The sequence below is a fragment of the Anopheles bellator genome, chromosome 1 (genome assembly GCF_943735745.2).
Source record: "Anopheles bellator chromosome 1, idAnoBellAS_SP24_06.2, whole genome shotgun sequence".
In the NCBI taxonomy this organism is placed as follows: Eukaryota; Metazoa; Arthropoda; class Insecta; order Diptera; family Culicidae; genus Anopheles; species Anopheles bellator.
Genome location: NC_071285.1, coordinates 3,010,619 through 3,016,618, shown reverse-complemented (window position 1 = coordinate 3,016,618; position 6,000 = coordinate 3,010,619).

Below are 6,000 nucleotides of genomic sequence, written 5' to 3'. Positions count from 1 at the left end.
TAAGAACTTTTCCGTAAGGCAGCCATTTGAGTTGGCACCGCGCTATAAGCAGCCCAATCGCAGCCCGTCTCCTGGAAGGTAATTTCTGGATTCGTGTCGTACTTAAAACCTCCGAAAGAGTCCCCTTCTAGAACTGGTCTCCTTGGACAGACGGTGCGTGAAAAAACCGCCCTCGCGAGTCGGACTAAATCAGAGCCCCGTCGAGTCGGAACGGCCGAAACTTTTAGCAGCACTTCTGCGCTCTCCCGCCCGGACCAAAGGAAATCGTGTGTTCTAGATATCTTTTAATAAAATTATAATATATGTGAGAGTCGTGATACATAAATTCCGTCCGAAATTATTCCGCATGCAGAGCGCGCGCATGGCGCAGCCTTCGGAGGACCTGGCGAGTGGCGGCCTGGCGACTTTCTACACACGGCAGATTCCAGAGCTGCGGGTTTTATTGCTTGAAATCAGCGCCCGCGGTGGGCAGTGCACAGAAAGGGGCACTCTGATGGTTGTGCAAACAACAAATCGGCCACGGACCCCCCGAGCACCTAATGCCTGCTCGGTACATGCTCTGCCCATGCGGCCGCTAATGCCATATCGGCGCTCACCTTTTCATGCGGCGTAAACTTTAGCATTTAGCATTCGACATAAAGTTCGGCTGTGTATATGGCTCCTAGTTCAGGGTAGCCTGGTCGCTGGAGGGTGCCTCCGAGCGGTGGTTGGCCTTTCGCGTACTTTGCGGTTGACTTGGCGCTTGGCGTCGTGCGAAACGGCAGTTCTGTGAAAAATCTTCTGAAAAGTTCACTTCCATTTCCATGTTTCGGTTTCAAATTTTTTGTACAAAGAACTACGAATCGGAATCGGATGGTAGTCTCGGCTCCAAGTCACCGTGATCCGATCCGCTGACGCTGCCAATAAACTGCCGGAAAGCTTGTGCGCACTTCATAATGAACCGACAATTAATGGAAGGACTCGGCCAAATATTAGACCGGGCTTGCGATAGCTCTCGGGTAATGGTGTAATGAAGCACCCGGCTGGGACCGCCTCACTAATGGCTTAACTTTATCCGTGCTTGTGTCCAGCTTGTGGCGCCCGGGCAAAAAAATCTGCTTTGACAACGGGGCGGAAGTATTATTCTGATACTTTATTCTGGGTTTTCACCGCCTCGGAAGCCTCCGTGGAGTACATTTCGTAACAAAAGGATTTTTAATACTTTCTTTTACAACACCCAACGGTAGTGCGTTCGTTATCACACCTTCACGGGGCCATTTAATCTGCTTTGTTCCACGGCAGACGTACTGCAAAGGCTACCATTTTTATCTAGCTTTCGAGCTGGATTATATCGCCCACCCGAATCTCCTTTGTGGAGCGGTTTTGGTGTCCTTTTTTCTTAGTGATTATTTCTTGTCCCCACCCGGGGGTTACGGAACCGAATTAATGGATGAATTAATCCCACTCTAACGTTGTTTAAAACTTTACAATACAAAGAGAGTTCTATTTCAATATTTGTTGAAATTTTGAACATCACGAGCTTGTGTAACGCGTTCCCAGAACCAACGCAGGATTTTCCAGAGGCGATCGATACAAATAATGTTGCCAATTCCTTGCGCTTCAAATGGTTTGTCAAATGTCGTTACGATGTCGATTGAATCGAAACTATGGCGGGAGACAAAGAGGAAAGCACCTTCCGACTTATGAAAGAAGGAAACTTTTCCAATCAAACAACAGATTCGCTGTGCCGACTCGTCGCTTGCCTTCCCGGCTGCCTGGGGATTTATTATTGCGATTCATCCGAGAAATCTACAACAATCGATAGTATTCTTGGGGCTTCGAAAGAAGAGGAAAAAACATAGAGCCAAGGCCGAGGAAAATGTCTTCATCGATAGTGATCCCATTTTTGTGATTACGTCCTGAGCAGGCAACACCGCCTCTGCTGCTGGTTGGCTGTTTATCGTGCAAGATGAAAGCTAAGCCATTTTGCAAGCCATAGCAAGAGCGCCACGGGTCAGAGGCAAGCATCAGTTTATCAGTTCGTAGTCCGTGCCCGGCTCCGGAATGATGATTATGTGCTCGAACGAGGACGAGCCTTCTCACGTGTGTATCACACAAATGGACACGAGGTTTCCCCGGGCCCAAGTTCTGGGGCTGTTCCTGCGCTCTGCTGATTTCTGGTCCATGTTTTGAATTAATATCATTTCGGTTTGATTTCTAAGCCAGCAGAACTTTCTTGTCGGTCTGGAAAACTTTCGGGCCAGTCGCTTCAGCGCTCGGTTCAGCTCCGTTAAGGCAATCTGGGCTCCCGCCTCGTCAAATGATTAGGCTCGATGCCTTAGCCCGACCCTTTCGTTGGATGTTCCTGTTTATAATTTTCCCTTTTTCCCCAAACTTTCCAGGCATTAACTTTGTGCCGCTTTTGCACGGTTCCAGGAACAGGACCCGAGACCGACCGATATCAGGCATTATCGAGTGTTTTCTCGTCCGTTTAGCCCCCCCAAAACGGGCTCCATCCCCGGGATGATGGGGGCCCCCGTTTGTCCAAAAACCCAATAACGAACTTTACGTGGGGCCTCCGTATTGCTTATTTTCCATCATCGTACCACGAGACCGAAGGAGCCGAACTTTTTCCGATTTTCATTTCGGGTTTGTTTCCTTTTTTGCGGGGTGGCCCCGCTCTTTCTCACCGGGTGCCCCTTTCCGGTTCCGCTCGGGTTGGGAATAAAATGTGCGCTATTTTTCATTAGTTGCCATGAATAGCGAAATCAATTTCTTTGCACAGAAAAGTTTGTTTTCGGGCCGGGCCTGGCCGGGCCGGGCTGTTGATGTTGATGGTTTATCCCGGGCGCTTTTTGGTCGATTTGATCGATTTTGGAATCCGCCATTTCCATTCAGAACGGGCGGGCAGCGGGCGTTTTCCCATTTTCGCCCTGCGGAAGGTATAATTTATTTCGGAAAACATTAATATTTTACAATAACTCTTCGGAAGCACCACCGTGAATGGGGTTTGCTTTTTGTTTGGTATCATTTTGTTGGCTCAACGTTCGGTTTAACCATTTTTCCACTCACCACTTGGGCCGTGTTTAATCTGCGTACCAACGGAAGTTAGTTCCCGATGGTTGCGTTTTGTTTTATTTTCCCGGAATTTGTTTGTGTCTTCTTTTCATTACTTGATGCCCTTCATAACAGATGCACTTCGTTATGCAGCTCACAAAGAGGCACCCTTAGCAGCATGAAGCGGCCATTGTTAAGGCTCTACGCCATCCTTTTTTATATCTTTCGGTGCATCTTTACGGTTGTTTGTTTGAACCGTTGTTCATTGTGCGCCAAAAGCATTTGATTTTCTTGTTGACAAGTTTCGTCTCGCCTTCTTGCAGGCGCCATTATTGTGTTCTAATTTCCTTTTTGTTGTATTTCGTTACGTTAAAAAAAGAATGGGCATTATTTGTTATTAGATTAGACCCTGAATTCTCAAGGATATCAGAGAATGTGCTATTGTTTCGCATGAGTATGTTATTTGTTTACGTTCCAAAATGAATTGAAATATTTTTCGCGACATTCGGGATGGTCATCGGGGAGGTTGGGCAAAAAAATGGTTGCATCAAAAGGACGCACAGACGAAGGCTTATTATCAATCCAAAAATGATAAAGTAACTCCCACCAGCAACGTGTGGCAGGCAGGCAGCAATTTGCTTGCCGTGTCACCCGTTGAAGTGCTGATTAAAATTCCCATCGGAATAATTATCGCCCAGCTCATTTGTAATTAAATTGTGCCATTGTCGTGTCAATGGGGCTGTCATTAGATTCTGTTCGGCTCACTCTTCCGACCCCCCCTTGATGCACCAATTATCATCCCCGATTGGGTCCACAGCCCAAGTGTATCGGCGACGCATTACTCGGGATCGCCACATGCGCCCCACGGCAATCATCATAATTTCCAATGATGATTCGCATCCCGATGATAAACGAGGCACGGTGCAAATACACTGCAGATACTGCTCACAGTAAATGAGGCGTAAGCTCAATGGGTACGTTTTTTAAAGTTTTACCTTACTTCTAACGCGGCACTTATTGGCAATTGGCAATTATTCACTTTTAAATTCAACTGGCGTGCGTTTGCATCCCGCTCACGTATTTATGCGCCATATTAACCGTATGCACGCTGGCCGATGGATTTACGGTGGAGCATAAGCGCGAAATTGAGTAATGAGGGATATTTTGTAGTCACGAAAAGGATGCGCCCTTTTTTAACCGGTTGGTCTGTGCGTGGAACTAGTTGCATTCCAATTAGGCAGCTATTAATGCGGCATCATTTGATGTTAATTCAGGTCGATAAAAATACTGATTAGTGGCCACATATTTTGTGATTTGTTTTTATCAACTTTCAAACCTTTCGCTTCAATCGCTTCAAACCGGGAAACCGGGTAATACAAATAAAGCTTAAGGAATTTGAAGCAACAGAACAAGGATAATTAAGTTAAAAATGCTCAAACAGTTCCATCCGAACAGTAAGAAGTGTTGTTTTCTCCGAAGGTGTTGCCGATGGTCGCTAAGACCCGGTCCCGGCCCTCTAAAAAACGGCTGTAATTAAAGCGAGAACAAGGCGGGAATGAAACCGTGAGCCGGGGGAATTTATTTGGTCAGCACGGGGCACGGTCAGCCGTAAAATTAGCGATACGATGCACTCAATTCCGACGCGACCGTGGACTGCAAACCCGGCACGGCACTATCGTTACCGTCGACACCTACGCCGAGAGACCTCGTAAACCCTCGTCCGCCGTAAACCCGGGAAAGGCCACCGCAGACTCCTCGCCACGCCGGTCGTTGTCTCGGACACGAAACAGATTTGGGGTTGATTAACATTTTTCGTGCTGCGATCATTAGCACGATCTTTGGGGACGGTGGGAAATTTGTTTGCTTAGCCGCCGATCGCTTAGAGTTCTTGCGGTTTCTCGCAGACCCTCGTCTCGTCTTCGAGAATCCAGTAAAGTACCCAATTATTTCAAGCGACACCACCACGGGATGTACCGTCGGTGGACCTGGATCGATACGGCGCCGTCTCGGTTTTGCATATAAGGCGTTAATGACCGATCTTTCTTTCGGCACATAGGACTCCTCGAAGACCAAGAAGCTGGGGATGAACTTTTCGCGACCGACTGACGCGAGGCACCGGGGCATTCGGTGGCATTCAGCGTGGCTTTCGGGGTGCGCTTTGCATTCCGTGGCTACGATTATGTAATCATGCCATGCCGGCTGCCGGCTTCGAGCCACAGAACACCGGCGTGTGCGTGTCACGATCTCGAATCGCGCACTCGCGCCCCGTTGATGGCTCTATTTGGGCATATTACTGGGCACTGCGCCACGAGGGCTCCCCCCAAAACGGTTGGTCCTTGATCGGTGGGTCGTGATATTGCGCGGCACACCACCACCGTGGCACCGTGGCTTCTCGTTTGTTTTAGGCTTAATCTAGCCGATCGTGTAGGCCACAGAGGACCGAGCCTAATGCCCTCGACGACGACGGCGACGTGAGCCCGATCGGGCACGACTTTTTCGGGCCGACTACGTTTCAATTTGGGACGGACGTCAGCTGAATCGTTCCATTTATTCTTTTGGGGCCGGTTCGTGCGTGGGAAAGGTAATTTATTGTAGTAATTAGTGTTTCTCGTTCGCGCTCTGAGTTCTGAAGAAATCTGAATGCAAAAATCCATTCGTGTCGGACTGTCGGTTATTAACGGAATGAGGTTGGAGCATGCGCCTTGAACTCCTTGAAAGGATGGTTTTATGATCAAAATTATGATGACGGTCTGATAAATGGCAGCAAGACCCCATTTGAAGTTGGGACAACCGTAGGTTCGCGCAGAAATAGTTCTGCATCTGCAATCTGCTCATCAACAACTCCGGTGGACCCACACGACGGAATAAAATAAAGTTATGCTCCAATAAACGGGGGGCTTATTATCCATAAAATCTCCCCGGGCATGATAAGCGCACCGAGTACACTTCACGATCTGAAGATGG